Here is a 16974-nt window from a genome sequence, read left to right on the forward strand (position 1 = left end):
TCTTGTTTACACATCAGGGTCCCCCATTTTCAATTCATCATATGACATACAGATAGACAGTACTGCTACATCTATGCATTTATGACATATCAGATTTACAAATACAGTACTGTTTGTGATACAAAAATAGTTTAAAAAAGAGAGTATACATTTGACGAAGAAACTGTACATTGGATGAGGTGGGGTGGGGGGGGGGGGACTGTACATAGGAGGTGGTTGGTTAGGTGGGGTGGGGGGGTAACTGTACATTGGATTATTGACGAAACCTTACTTGGTCCCAAGAAGAGGGTCTTGTGTATTATTGGGTTAGGACATTTACATTGGAGGGGGTTGAGTTAGGACATTTACAGGGGCCAGTTTGGAATTGCAGTCTCCCGTAGGTGCTCCTTGAGAGTGGTTTTAAAAGTGGGTAGTGATTCACATTCCTTTACAGCTTTGGGTAGGGCGTTCCACATTGATGTGGCATAATTGCGAAACGTGTTTAGTCCCTTGTTTGAGCCGAATCTGGGTTTAACATGATTTGTGGAGCTCCCTCTGGTGTTGTGGTCGTGGTATTCACTGACCTTTGGGAAGTATTTTGACATGTACATGGGTACCTTAGTCGTGTAGTGTATCTTGTAGACCAGGCCCATTTTCATATCAAACACAGGTTTAGTTAGTCAGCCTATCTACCGTATATTCACCTATTCCTATCTTCATATCAAACACAGGTTTAATATGGAATATTAAACCTGTGTTTTCCAGGTTTGGAAAAGTTGTGGGAAATGATAGGCCTACTTCCAAAACAATTAGAAAATGAATTAACCCCCAACTGGTCGTCTTTAATGTAAAATTAGATATTGATATTAAATAGGCTTCTATGTCAAGGCTATTTCTTTTGTCTAGTGTCCCTTGTAATATACAAATGTAAACTTGTGAGTCATGCTTTGGGGAAGACATGTGTCACTTCATAGGAAGTGAGATGTTGTTCAGAACAGGCAGATGCAGAGTCAGTCAGTCTAGATCACTCTGCCTCGTCGTGGAAAAGTTTAATCATTTGATTAGTAAAAACCTGAAGGAACCCGTCAAAAGGTCAGGCTGACTGTGACCTTTAGGAGTGTCACTCAATAATTCCCAATTGTGGAATAATTACTGTTTAAGGAACATGCCAGCATTTTGGGAAATACACTTATTTGCCATCTCTCCCAGAGTCAGACGAGAAGATTGATATCAGTTGTATCTCCATGTGTCGAGCAGCCCCAGAGAGAGGTCCAGGTGCATTAGCCTAGCTTAGCACAAGGACTGGAATCAGTAGGGAGCAGCTAGCCTATAGCTTAGCACAAGGACTGATGAATGAATGAATGAATGAATGAAAACTTTATTTAACAGATTGCCGAATGGGTACAATACAGTACGACTCAATACACACAATTGTTAAGGGGATGCAGACCAGAGAAAGATGTTTGTCTTGTTTACATCAGGGTCCCCCATTTTCAATTCATAGAGACATTTATGACATACACAACATACATGACATCATGACATGGCATTGGGATATACATGACATACAGGTATATAGTACTACATTTGTGACATATACGATATGCAAATATACAGTACTGTTACCCATAGATCCTAACAGAGATACATATATACATATGATGGGGAGGAGACAGTACATTAGGAGGGGGTGGGTGGGTGGGTGGGAGAAAAAATATACATACGGTGGGGAGAGAGAATATATACATACGGTGGGGAGGAGACTGTCTATTAGGAGGGGGGGGGGGGTTGTGCCCATCATTGTACCCAGTCTGCCACCGTTGAAAGCCTAGGAGATGTTTACCTTCTTTGCAGGGCTATAACTTTTAAAATGTTATTGCTATATTGTAGGGCTGACCCCTATTAGTCGATTAGTCGACTAATCGGTCGAAAGGAGCCGTAGTCGACTGCCAACCTCTTAGTCGAAAAAAATAATATATATATATATTTTATATATAAATTATTATTATTATTTTTTTTTATCATTCTTTCCAAAAGAAAATAGGCCTAGAAGCGTGGCTAACACTAATGGCACGCATACCAGAGGCTAACTGCCTAAGAAAACAGGCACAGAGGCACTGAAAGAGGATTTCACCCATCGAATGAACACACTAGACTAGACAAATATCAAGATGTATCCATCAGTGGACCAATTGCATGCTTTTGCAGAGGACAAGAAGCCTTCAGTCGACTCCTTCAGACATTAAGCACCCCCCACAGCCCAAATGGAACGATAAAAAAAAATATATATATACATTTTTTTCTTCTTTTTTTATGGTCGACTAATAGTCGACTAACGGCAAATTCCGTCCAGTCATAGGCGACTATCCAAATCCTTAGTCGGGGACAGCCCTACTATATTGACATTACTATGGCCCATTCAACATCGATTATCTATCGTTCAGGATGTGGGAACGTTATATTTTTTCATTCATACATTGTTGTGTTAATACCGTCTAGAATATAAGTATGTTTTTAAGGTTTTCTGCTGTAATTCCAAAAACGAGAGTTATAGGCCCTGACGCATATGATAGATTATCGATTGGCGTTTCTTTCCTATACACGCTATATTAAAAAATTTAAATGTATATGATCGGTATACATTATGCTTCATCATGCGTGAAGGAAAGGGGGAGGGGGGGTCGTTTATAATTCCTTGATCGTCAGCAGTGTTGGGCAAGTTACTTTAAAAAAGTAACTAGTTACAGTTACTAGTTACTTCTTCCAAAAAGTAACTAAATTGCTTACTCAGTTACAAATTATAAAAGTAACTAGTTACTTCAGAAAGTAACTATTAAGTTACTTTCAAGTAAAAAAAATCTCAAATGTGACCCGACCTCCACCCCTCTTTAACGGAACATAAAATACATGTGCATGTTCAATTATTTATGATAAATCTGAATATTATAATGAAATGGGCACTTAATACAATACATTATTAACATAAACAATGTACACAAATCTAAACAATTTTAATGTTGCTGTGGGACAAAGTGAGACTAGCCTCCAATCAAATGCCATGTATGTATATTATTATAATTACTATGTTTATATAGTGAATCGATACAAATGAAATACCACAATAGATGTTTTGGAATTTTGATATTTATTCAACAGGCCACAACTGGGAAAAAATGTATTATGCTTTTTAAGCACTATACCACAAATAAATAACAAATGAACTTTGTAGTGCAAATAAAATTTCAGACAATTGGTAGATACAGTATACTGTACTTCCAAGTATTTTCTTCCTCGAAAAAGTAGAAAAGTGTAACAATATGAGGTGCTTTCAATGTAACTGAAAATTGCAATGTATAGCAAAACAAAGGAATCCAAATGTAAACAGGTAATACATAAAAAAAAAAAAAAAAAAAATCTCCATAAAAATACATATCTTTCTCTGGTCACTGACAATGTGCTTATAAAATGAATATCTTGAAACCAGATACCCTTGCCAGTCCATTCAGAGTTCATCCCAGGAGATATAAAGAGCAGAGGTTACTGACTCAGCAGCCCTAAAGCTTAATATCTTATTATCAGCAGCCCTAAAGCTTAAAGGTGTCATGCAGTGCTATTCCTAGCACTATTTGGGCAACTTTACACACTTCCTGTGAGTCTATGTAACACATGTGTAATTTTTATTCCAAAAATAATCATTGTTTTATATTTCTAATCTTGTACTCAAAACCAGCATTTTTCAGCCTCATGAAATCAGGCTATTATTGGCTTGGCTCCACCCACACTTTGAGTGACAGCCACCCACCAAATAGCTCCGCCCATCTCCCCGTCATTCCATCCAGGTAGAGGTCTGAGGTCTTAGGTTTCAGGTTTTTATTTCGACACGCAAAAACATATACCGATTTTACTAACTAATACAACATGGATGTACATTATGTTTGGGATCCAGAGAGCGACCCACAGTTTGATCCCGAAGAAGAAGAAGAAGGCGATTTGCTACAGCGAGGCTTACATTACATCGTTTCCGATTGGTAAGTTGATTAATTGCACTATTAGTTACTTACTGTTATATAATAGTTGTGTACTTCTGTCGCGCGCGGCCCGTCGAAAACACACACTCACTAACGTTAGATTGTACTGACTGACACTAACTGTACTTGACGATTGAAATTGGGGGACCCTGATGTAAACAAGACGAAAGTCTTTCTCTGGCCTCCATCATAACAGTTGTTGGTATTGAGCAATACTGTAGCAATAGAAATATAGTATGTCATAAATATAGAGATGTAGCAGTACTGTCTATCTATATGTTACCATGACGATTGAAATTGGGGGACCCTGATGTAAACAAGACGAAAGTCTTTCTCTGGCCTCCATCATAACAGTTGTTGGTATTGAGCAATACTGTAGCAATAGAAATATAGTATGTCATAAATATAGAGATGTAGCAGTACTGTCTATCTATATGTTACCATGACGATTGAAATTGGGGGACCCTGATGTAAACAAGACGAAAGTCTTTCTCTGGCCTCCATCATAACAGTTGTTGGTATTGAGCAATACTGTAGCAATAGAAATATAGTATGTCATAAATATAGAGATGTAGCAGTACTGTCTATCTATATGTTACCATGACGATTGAAATTGGGGGACCCTGATGTAAACAAGACGAAAGTCTTTCTCTGGCCTCCATCATAACAGTTGTTGGTATTGAGCAATACTGTAGCAATAGAAATATAGTATGTCATAAATATACCATACTGGGTAATTTACATTGGAGGTGGGGGGGGGGGGGGACACTATACAAACAATCCACATTCCTTTACAGCTTTGGGTGAAAGCGGTGGGTGAAGGGGGCCAATCTAAACAATTCTGGGTCACATTATTACACATTATTACATTACATCACACTGAGTTACAAACCTACCTTGACTCTTGACATGCGAACGAAGTGTTTTCATAGAAAGCTGTGTACCAACAGAACGAATCTTTGGGTTGTCTGTCTGGCAACTGAAGTCCCTTGAAGCAGGAGAAAGGCGTACATTGCCGCTGGAACTTGTGGTGGCCTAAGAGTTACCAAATCGTAAATCAATTACAATATAATACAAGCCACTAAATATAACGTTACCTTGTTTACCTCTCACTAGTTGTGTTCTTTTATTTAGAAGTTATGACTAGCTTGCTTCAATAGTTTTCTATAACGTTACTTTATAAAGAGCAGCAGTTACTATAACGTTAGATGGTATTTATGATAACATATCTCACACGACATATCTACTTACTATTTCTTGTGTCGGGTCGCGTATTGAAGGCACAGCTCTTTTGGTTAGCACCAACATGGAGACCACTCCAGCATCAAAAATACCTTGATTGGTGACGTCGTCGGCGGAGAAATGTGCAGTACAAACCCGAGTATTAGACGTTGCAACGGAACTTGGAGGGTCACCAAAAAGGAACTTGTTCCATTGTTGGCGAAGTTCGGCATCAACGGGGAAACTGTGCAAAGACTTCTCGGTAGCTCTACAACCAGGAACATTACATCTGCGGGGTTTGCTGCTCATCGTGAAATTGAGGCGAGTGACGGCAATTTCTGTTTCCAGGTTGTATCGGCTCCAGGTACCAAGAATGGAGGCGGGCATTAGGTAAAACCACACAGCCAATCACATCACCTTGCGCTATAAACAGCGCCCTGTGACGTTGCCCAGCTCGTCAAATCAACATGACCTGATTTACTAGAGGCAAACAGGGGATGGGCTGTAGCTGAGGAATTTGTCAATATAGTATTTAGGCCCAAAAACACATTGATACGAACTCCTATTACTATAATACAATGCTAGAGACTGAAAAATGACATTTATAACGCATAGCCCCTTTAATATCTTATTCTCAGGAAACCTAAAGCTTCATATCTTATTCTCATAAGCCATAAAGCTTCATATCTCATTCTCAGGAAACCTAAAGCTTCTTATCCTTTTCTCAGGAAACCTAAAGCTTCTTATCCTTTTATCAGGAAACCAAATATAAACAGGTAATACATCTCCATAAAAATAAATCTCTTTCTCTGGCCATTGTTGACAATCTCACTTCAAGAGGCTGCAGCCAGCCAATACATCTAAATTAAATTATGCTCTTTAAGCAATTTACCAAAAATGTAAGATACCCTAGATCCATTCACCCCTTCTTGTCATTGAACCAGTGGTTGTATCTCAAAACCAAAAGCTTCTCAAACTTCTGGTCAGATAGCCTGTTCCTCACTGGAGTCAAGACTAGCTTCCCCAGCAGCTAAAAAGTCTCTACTGGGGCACTGGATGGAGTGGCTGCATTATGCCGGAGTGAAATCTTCTTTATCAGTGCAAATTAGTGATGCACCGATGTGAAAATTGTGGCCGATACCGATAACCGATATTAATATTGCTGTTCTGGCCGATACCGATATTTACCGATGTCGATATCTCTGTATAGAAAACACTTTTTTATGATAATCAAATAAAGAGCTATTTTCCAAAACGCATATTTTTTTTAACTTTTGTAACTTATTTTCAGAAATGACAGATATTTTGAAACTATTTAAAGCCAAAACATGTAAAAAGAAGAAAAAAAAGATTTAATTGTTTTTTTATTTATTTTTATTTTTTAATATCGGCCCTATCTTGATATCGGACCGATACCGATGTGTAAAAAAACTGCCATATCGGCCGATATTATATCGGCGGCCGATATATCGTGCATCACTAGTGCAAATCCATTAAGAGAGTCTATCCCTTGTTCTCCTGATTTAAAATACTTGACTTTCAGCAGTATCAGAGGTGTCACCCTCATCCTCAAAGGAAAACAACTCATCCTCTATATGGCAGAGTCTGTGCTGAGGTGGCGTGTTGGTGGGATGGTACCTGCTTGCTGGTCTTCTTCTTGGACAATATTCCGACACTCTGCCAGCAGACTTGCCTTGGCCTTGTCCTTCCTGTCCTGTGTCCGCAGCCAACGTAGTCTGAACTTGGGCAAAGTCACAGCAGCCAAGACAGCATCCTCGCTTTCCAGCACCTCTGCAAATCTTGTTTTGACTGCCTGAAATGATACATAAGGATGCAAAGTCCATATTATATTATCTGTATCTATCCCTATCCAGATAGAGAGATATGCATTATAGACTATTATGAACATATTTATAGATATTTAATTTTACATTAACCTATATTAATTTCCCTATATGCCTATACATTCTATTTCTTTACAACAAGGCTTTGAAGGTCCATCATCTCACCTGTAGTCATAATGATTCATAACTGTAAAGGCTAGAATAGAATAGTTATCTTTTCCCATTCATATAATAAAATAAATGTATTGGGTAATTTGTTGAAGATCTAAAATAAATTAAAGTTCTTACTGTGACAATTGCCTCTGGAAGGTCAATTAGGATGTGCAGGCCACTCTTCAGTTGCAGGGTCTTGGATATCAATGTCTCCAGCGTGGGTAGGAGTGTGCCATGGAAACAACGATCTTCTCCCTGAAGAATGTCTAAGGCAACTGTAAGTGGCTTCATGACCGTACAGCACTCCTTAATGAACTGGTGTTCTCGTTCTGAGATGGCTGTCAATCCAAACTTGGACGAGATGGTGTTCAGCTCAACTATAGGAATCCCAGATATACGAGCCAGGGCACCATAGAATGAGTTCCATCTTGTGGTGCATGGGACTAACAGCTTCTTGGAAATGACATCATGCACATGTCTCTGCAGCCACCGTTGACCGACTTGCCTTATTCCACAACCCTGTGCATTTTGTGGTAGCACTTCTGTAAACATGTTTTGTTCCGGGTGTTGACAGTAACCACTTGTCAATATCAGTGCATGACACCAGGTTCAGGGTGTGTGACGCACATCTCTGATGTGGCGGCAACGTGATCACAGTATCGTCTTCATCACCACCATCATCAAAAACAACACGGGTCTGCAAGGCTTCACTGATAGTCAGTAAACGTCACCTCATCCTCGTCATCATCAGAGTCATCCCGCTCCACTGGCTGATGCATTTTGAAGGCCTTTACAACATTTTAGCCATTATCTGTGACTGTTGTGGTGATTTTGAATGATATCCCATTCATATGAGGAGTAGATATGGTCAAGTTCCTTTGCAATTTTGTCGTATGTATGGCGTCCCTTGAACCTCCTGCATGCCAGGGCTGCCTTACCTCGCTTCATGCTTTGCGGATTTATCCAATGCGCTGTTACACCTAGATAGCTCTTGTTACATGCAGTCCATATGTCTGCTGTTGTAGACACATATTCTAACTTCTCAAAGCTCCACATTCATTTGAGTATATTGGGCTTCTATATAGTTCGAAAACGTCTTTCTACACGGTAGGGCTACTCCTCCTCTGACAGATATTTTGGCAACTAGTGCCCTGAATGAGTCCGACTCAACCGTAGATAATGGCAGCATATCCTCCACGACATACCTGGCTACCAGTTTGTTCAGTTCGGTCCGAGACAAAACGTGTGGTGGATCCTTAAAATCAAGCTTCGGTTGCTTAGGTTTTGTGGCACTGGCTCCTTCTCCTTCGGAGGTCTTAGCCACTAATTTTGTGGAAGCATGCGACGTTGAAATATGTTTGAGTACGTTTGAATTACTCGACACCGACGTGGATAAGTACTTTTGCCCAGGGCATAATGTGCATTTCACGATTACACTCGTTCCTTTAATTTCTTGAAGGGAAAAGTAATGGCTATACTTCCATTTAGAGAAGGCTACTTGTTTTGGTGCAGTTGGGCTCGCCATACCCGTCTCTCGTTGACTGTGACTCGCTTGTCTTGTTGTTAAGTTCTAAGTTGTGTGTAAACATGCTTTTGAAGACCCGCCCCAACTCTACCTCTGATTGGCTTACCATGCAAATGTACTCAACCTCAGCCAATCGGCAGCATTTATACGCTTGTCTCGCGAACGCCGAACTGCAAGTGCGTTGGTTAAAGACACGATCCCAGCGCCCACTAACAAAAAAAAAAGTATTGTGTCTCGGCGCAGAGATCAAGTTGATAGCTTTAATCATAGTAACGCGCCGAATTTTTTTGCAGTAACGGTAACGGCGTTATTAAGATTGGAAGAGTAATCCGTTAGATTACTCGTTACTGAAAACAGTAACGCCGTTAGTAACGCTGTTACTTATAGCGCCGTTATTCTCATCACTGATCGTCAGTAACTGCTTTATTTAGTATGGGTTGATATATTGATCAGATGGTTTGCAGTGAAATGAATAAACAATCGGGCTGAAAATAATGTTACTGTCCTCTTACCATTCGCCGATGAGACTGGGGGAAAAAGATCCCAATTATTTGACGCTGATCTCCTAGATCCATTTCCGGTTTGTATGGCGCAATAAATGCCGAAATCATATAGATTATTAAGTTTAGAAAGCGATCAAAATGCACTATAGTGTTTGTCTGGAGCTATGACTGCCGGAGGGATTTCCTCGACGCACCGATCACCACTTCCGGTTTTGGCGAGAGTGTAACTCGCCCGACCATTTACCAGGCGGCGGTATTGAGGCGTTGCAATCTCATACAGGGTCCTGCTGCAGTCCGGGGGTTGGCTGGATGAATTATGAATGCCATGGCGAAAAAATGAAATATTGATCCCAAAAATGGCGTAAGTCTTTCTTGGCGTTCAACGCATGGCGGGCAAAAAACGGCGTAACTCGTTCTTGGCGACCAATGTGTTAAGAGCGGTTTTGAATGTGGGTAGGGGTTCACATCTTTTTACGGCTGTGGGTAGGGCGTTCCACTGGAAGCAGTAGGGAGCTAGCCTAGTTTAGCACAAGGACTGGAAGCAGTAGGAAGCAGCTAGCCTAGTTTAGCACAAGGACTGGAAGCAGTAGGAAGCAGCTAGCCTAACTCCATCAAAATAGAAGAAATGCAACTTCCTACAACTCCAAGTTTCAAGTTTCTTTATTATTTGTCATACAGAAATACAGAATACTTTGCATGAAATGTTTCTTTCTGTTTCGCTCCTGAGAGTGTGCTAGATAATAATAAGATAGTATAAATAAGTATAATAAGTAAAAAATAGAAAGTCAAGAAGTCAAGTAAACACAAGTGTAAACAACAATTGTTCAGTATACATCTGGTACAAAAATGGTGAGGTATAGCTTAGCTTGTGGTGCCACCGTTGTGGTGGTGAGGTGCAATAAGGAATCAGGAATGAGAGATGTGCAGTTCCCTTACCAATCATATAAATATAAAGTGTAAAGTGGGTGCTACAGTGTGTTGTTTATTTAAAGTGAGTGTGTGTGTGCTGTGGGTGTGTTGCACTTGCTGGCCTGTTATTGTTCATTGTTCAATCATTGTTCATTGAGCAATCATGGCCTGGGGATAGAAGCTCCTTCTGAGTCTCTCTGTGCTTGCCATGAGACTCCGGTATCGCTTGCCTGACCGCAGCAGTTCAAAGAGGCAGTTGTTTGGGTGGCTGGAGTCTTTGATTATTCTCTTAGCCTTGCCCATGCACGCTTGTTGTAAATGCCTTGGAGAGTGGGAAGCCCACCTCCAATTGTGCGTTCGGCTGAACGGGCCATTCTCTGTAGTCTGCTGCGGTCTTGTGCAGTGCTATTCCCAAACAAGGAGGTGATATTGCCATTCAGGATGCTCTCTATTGTGCATGAGTAGAAGTTCTTGAGGATCTTCTGAATCACGTTTGAACTTCCTTAAGCGCCTAAGGAAGTAGAGGCGTTGTCGTGCCTTCTTGATAACACTGTCAATGTGTGTGGTCCATGTCAAGTCCTCTGATATGTGGACTCCGAGGTACTTAAAACTGTTCGCTCTCTCAACCGGTGCCCCATCGATGCTGAGGGGGCTCTAGTCCCTGACCCCCGACCTCCTAAAGTCCACAATCATCTCCTTTGTTTTGCTGACATTCAGGGAGAGGCAGTTCTCTTGACACCATCCCGCTAGAACCTTAACCTCCTCCAGGTAGGCCCTCTCGTTGTTTGCAGAGATCAGGCCCACCACTACTGTGTCGTCAGCAAATTCGATGATTGTGTTGTTGTTCCGCTGTGCCACACAGTCATGTGTGTACAGGCAGTAGAGGAGGGGACTCAGGACATAGCCCTGGGGGGCCCCTATGTTGAGAGTGATGGATGAGGAGGTGCAGTTGCCTGCTCTCATCACCTGGGGTCTGCCCGTCAGGAAGTCCAAGATCCACTGGCAGAGGTCATAGTTCAAGCCCAGGTCCCTGAGCTTGGCTATGAGTTTGGAGGGGACTATGGTATTGGATGCTGAGCTGTAGTCGATGAATAGCATTCTCTTGTCCAGGTGTGATGCTGCTGTGTGCAGCACATGGGCTATGGCGTCCTCCGTGGACCTGTTGGGGCAGTATGCAAATTGCAGGGGGTCCAGGTTGATGGGGAGGGACTGGAGGAGCAGATGTTTCACTAGCTTCTCAAAGCACTTCATGGCTATGGAGGTGAGAGTTACAGGGCGGTAGTCGTTGAGGCAAGCAGGCTTGGATTTTTTGGGTACAGGGATGTGAGTGTTCCTTTAAAATACAAATGGCAACATGAGAATACCAACAACATGTAATGATGGTATCTGAGGGCTGTTTAGATGAACATCTTCCAACATCTTTTAAATAATTTTAGAATCCATCATGATTCATGATCCATATGACTCTTTGTTGTCATTTCTGTTAACCAGACAAGGCAGAAAACACTGTACACTAAGGCTGAGCCCGAATGTTCGAACGTTAGTTCATTACGTTAACATTCTAATTCTAAATCAAAATTTGAATATTTAATTTTTAATACAAAAAAAAAATATATATATATATATATATATATACAGGGCTGTACGCTAAGCTTTTTCACTAGGGGCACACTTGCCCCTAAATGAGAAATTTAGGGGCAAAGAATATTTTTTAGGGGCAAATGTTTTCTCCTGCCTCATTTAGGGGTGGGAATCACCAGTTTCATCATGATACGATACGATATTTGCCGATATCACAAAGTCTCTCACGATACAATACGATACGATTAGATTCAGGTGCCTGCGATCGATATGAGATGATATCATATGCCCATTTAACACAATCAGTAACATTTAGATCAACAAAAAAAAGGTAATGAAAATATCATTTGACATTTGTATTTTTGAGCTCTTCCAGACATTTAAAGGAAAATCAATCTATTGTTTTTAATACAAATAGACCTCCTGTTCACTGTAAAGTGCCACGTTTTTATATATTGAGCTTTAAACTTTAAGCTACATTTTTTGGAACTCAAAACTCACAACCTCCCTCTCCCAAACCGTTCCTACAACAATTTGTTGATGTTGCATGATCATGTATAGGCCTACATTTATTATGTATTATATTGTTTATGTTTAAATAACATTTAAACATCAAACTCCTCTGACCTCATCTGGTCTTTCCAAAGACGCGCGCACACACACACACAGAAAGGGAGAATGCTATGCTGTAACATCTACACACACGGAGCTACTGCTGTTGTTCTTGGGCGGATATGAGACTCGCCACAGGATTTTCAAAATAAGAGTATCGATATGAATCGATCTTATTACATCGCATCGATCCGATTCGATTGTTGATAATTACATCGATGTATCGATCTGGATCGATGTATCGTCCCACCCCTAGCCTCATTACTGTGGTCCTTTTATCTAACATTTAAGTGCGTTTGTTTTCAGGTTTGTATCTTTTATAATGAACCAACTGAGAAAGTGTGTAAATCACTAATAGAACAAAAACAACAAACTGTGTGTGTGAATGAAATGAATGAATGAATGAAAACTTTATTTAACAGATTGCAGAATGGGTACAATACAGTACGGCTCAATACATACAATTGTTAAGGGGATGCAGACCTGAGAAAGACGTTTGTCTTGTTTCCATCAGGGTCCCCCATTTTCAATTCATATAGACATTTATGACATACACAACATACATGACATTTATGGCATAGGGACATATAGGTATTTAGTACTGCTACATTTGTGACATAACGGTATTCAAATATACAGTACTGTTACCCCTAGATCCTGACAGAGTATATACATATGATGGGGAGGGGACTGTACATTAGGAGGGGGTGGGTGGGTGGGAGAGAAATATACATACGGCGGGGAGGGAATATATACATGCGGTGGTGAGGAGACTGTCTATTAGGAGGTGGTGGGGGTTTTGGGCATTTACGGTGGCCAGTTTCGAATTGCAGCCTCCCGTAGGTGCTCTTTAAGAGCGGTTTTGAATGTGGGCAGGGATTCACATTCCTTTACAGCTTTGGGTAGGGCGTTTGTGTAGTGCTCCTTGAATGAGATCACCACAACACACACACACCATTGCATTAATCAGGAGGACAAGAAACTCTGCATACCTTTGTTTCACAATGAAAAGTGCTTTATAAATTAAATGAATTATTATTATTGTAAATAACCCCATGAAAGGTTTATTATTTTTATGGGTAATTACCTGCTTCATATTTGTGATGTTACTGGTTTCAGGGTGTGCCTAAAGTGATCAATGTGTTGGGCCATTTATAGAGATCTATGCCAATTAATGTTTTATGTATATCCGGGACTTTTCTTTTTTATAAGAATTGAGAGGCCTACTACGGTATTTGTTATGTCAAAATGCTTGCTATCTCCACTGTCTGTGTGTATACTCTGCTTTGGTCAAATCACATTCAGCATGCCCTCAGCAGGGTATCTGCGGCTATGCAGATATACCCTACTCCCTCAGCTAGCCCCTTTCGTGACTGCGATGTAAGCCAGGGGCTCGAATACGCATCGAATCAATGTTATAAGACATTGATATCAGGAGCTATCTGTGGCTAGATAACGTTAAGACAACGCCTCAGTGAACTATTTAGTTTAATGGGACATTTCGTTTTGAACAGTGAGCTAACGTGAGCTAACGAGCTAACGGAGGTAAGTTATCATGCACTACTACTAGACTATTGCTGGAGCATTTGTTGATATCAGGAGCTATCAGTAGTTAGCCGGCTAGATACCGTTAGACAATGCCTCATGTATTAAACTAAAAGTGAATAGTTGACTGGGTCATTCTGTTTAAACAGTAACGATAGCTAGGTAGTTAACGTTAGCTCACGGTCGCATGCACCAGACTATAGCAGAACACCGGAGGCATAGGAGCCTCTTGTTTACACGAGTGCGGGAGGGGCAGTGGATGAGGAGGAGGGGCCGTGAGCTGCAGGTCTGTGTGCTTGAGAGAGAAGTCAGCGACAGCGAGTGAGATCTCCGCTAAGAATTAGATCATGTTTTTCGATCGGTTTTATATATATTATTTATACTGAATATCGGCCGATACCGATCGCTGGCCGATCGATCGGGGCATCCCTAATTAATTTAGGAGTGAAATGCGAATGAAGGGTTGAAATCACTACTCGCAAGCTTGCCCCCAAATATGATTTGCCACTCGCACTGGCCAAATTAAGGGGCAATTTGCGATCATCTCGTCGCAGTGTACAGCCCTGATATATATATATATCTTTTTTTTAATGTGTATTCATTCTGTTTAAACCAATGGGGGGTTTCTTCACAGTTGCAGATAAAGATTAGGCTACACTAATATTTTATTAAAAAAACTGCTAAGTTATATTCATTAAAGAAAGTTGATTTAATAAAAAAGACTCATTTAATCAGATGAATCACTTTATTCAAATTGAGGATTTAGTTTGAGGATATTTATATAAAAATATATATATATATATTTTGAAAAAAAATATTTTAAATTTAAAAACTATTTTTTTTAATTAAAAACGAAGGTTCGAACGTTCGTTCGAAAAACCCTGACGAAGTTCGCATCCCAAAAACAGGCTTCGGGGACAGCCTTACTGTACACACACGATCAACCCCCTCTTTGTTGATCTCTACCACCAATCAAAGTGACCTGTCCTTGTATTAAAGCAGTGAGTAGTTAACTGTGAGTGAACACGATGTAGGCGTATTATAGTCAAAGCTTTGGTTTAGGTCTGTTGTTACGTGTGGGTGTGGTCTGATATTTAAATTGAAACGATTTGTGAGTCATACTTGTGTGAAGACGTGTCCCTGCAGACATGTGATGTCCCAAGTTCACAATTGACTAACTGACAGTCGGTCATGTGACGTCCTCACCCTGTCTGCTGACCTCCCTGTCCACTGTCCAGTTCCATTGACCTGCACTGAATGTGATGTGTGTGTGTGTGTGTGTGTGTGTGTGTGTGTGTGTGTGTGTGTGTGTGTGTGTGTGTGTGTGTGTGTGTGTGTGTGTGTGTGTGTGTGTGTGTGTGTGTGTGTGTGTGTGTGTGTGTGTGTGTGTGTGTGTGTGTGTGTGTGTCAGGGGGCTATACAGATTGGTCAGCCAATAAGTATCCAATTTGAGCCTTTTAGCACGAGCAGTGGCCTCGTCTGTTGACATAAATAGAACTGCTAAACCTTCCAAAGAATACGCACAAGGACTCTTGATTCACGCAATATGATTTTGAGACTGTTTGCAACACTGAATGAATAGGGAGGAAACAAAGCTTAATTCCCATAATTCCCCCAATGACTACAGGAGCAGCTGATGAGGATGGTGAATTAAAGTGGGCAAGGGTTCAATGAGGCTGCAAAGCAAGGGTGGGCAACCTTTTGGGGCATGAGATCTACTAGGACTGGGCAATTAATCATGAGATCTACTAAGGTTGGGCAATTAATCACATTTGATTTTTTATTAGATTTTGGCTTCCAATGATTATGAAAACAAAGATAATCTACTTTTAGCCAGGTCATGTTTTTAAACCAGGTCATGTTTTTAACCCTCCTGTTATCAATTTGACCCCATTCAACTTATTTTTTATAATAATCTTTTTAACCTTTATTTAACCAGGAAGTCCCATTGAGATACAAGATCTCTTTTGCAAGGGAGACCTGGCCAAGATGACAGCAATAACATTTGCAATATATCAGACAGCAATCAAATGTGTGGTACATCACACAAGAACATAATAAAAGTGCATGTATAATACAATATACAATACATCACATGTAAACACAAAAACAACAGAATAGTCTACATAATAGTAAAAGTGTATGACAGTAAAATACAGGGTAATACAGTAATTTTGTAGTTTTACAGTTGGGACCCGACTACAGAAAGCAGCGACATTCTTCTTGTAGGAAGTTATGTAATACAGATTTTAATTCACAGAGAGAGACGGTATCTAAGTGGATATGGTCCTGTAGCCCATTCCATGCCCAAGGTGCGAAGCTTGAAAAAGCTTTTTTTTTTTTAAGTAGCCATCTTGTGGACCTGGTATGGTAGCTGTAGAGGCAAAGCTAGAGATTGGAAAGATAACGGGGAAGCTTCCCTAGGATGGGCTTATATATAAAAACAAACATGTGGGATTTCCTCTGTACGTACAGAGAGGTCCATCCTACCATTTGGTAAAGCACACAATGGTGAGTAAGCCCTTTGGCACTAGTGATGAAGCGCAGAGAAGCATGGTACACACTGTCTAGCTTTTTTAGCATTGAAGATATATTATGTCACCATAGTCAATTACAGACAGGAATGTGGCTTGAACAAGTTTCTTTCTGGCCTCAAAAGAAAAGCTTTGTTTGTTGCGAAGTTTTATTTTAAGTTTCTTTGTGAGGTTTCCAATATGTGCTTTAAAACAGCGGTTCTCAACAGGGGTTCCGCGGCACACAGGGGTGCCGCGGAGAGCTGCCAGGGGTGCCGCGAGATGCCTGGCAATGTTCTTTAAAAATATAGAATGACAACAGTCTTATTTTGAAAATCCTATAGCGGGTCTCATTTCTGCCCACGCGCAGCTCCAGCTATAATAACTAGGCTCCGACAGCTAGCAACGTTCAGGTCATTATGATACTCTTATTTTGAAAATCCGTGGTGTCGTGACTCATATCCGCTCTACAGCACACAGCCAATAAGGATGCATCTCCACACAGCAGGCTGAGCAGTAGCGTCTCTCAGCTCAGCAGCAGTAGCATCTGGATCTGGAACG

At 40.7% G+C, this 16974-nt stretch overlaps 1 protein-coding gene across 1 annotated transcript in view; it reads left to right on the forward strand.

Annotated features, from left to right (window-relative positions):
• Positions 1-16974, forward strand: part of LOC311224484 (glycerol kinase-like) — a 95701-nt gene that overhangs the window by 973 nt on the left and 77754 nt on the right. The window lies entirely within an intron of this gene.

The sequence above is a fragment of the Notolepis coatsorum genome (genome assembly GCF_963971535.1).
Source record: "Notolepis coatsorum genome assembly, chromosome: 3".
NCBI classification, from domain to species: Eukaryota; Metazoa; Chordata; class Actinopteri; order Aulopiformes; family Paralepididae; genus Notolepis; species Notolepis coatsorum.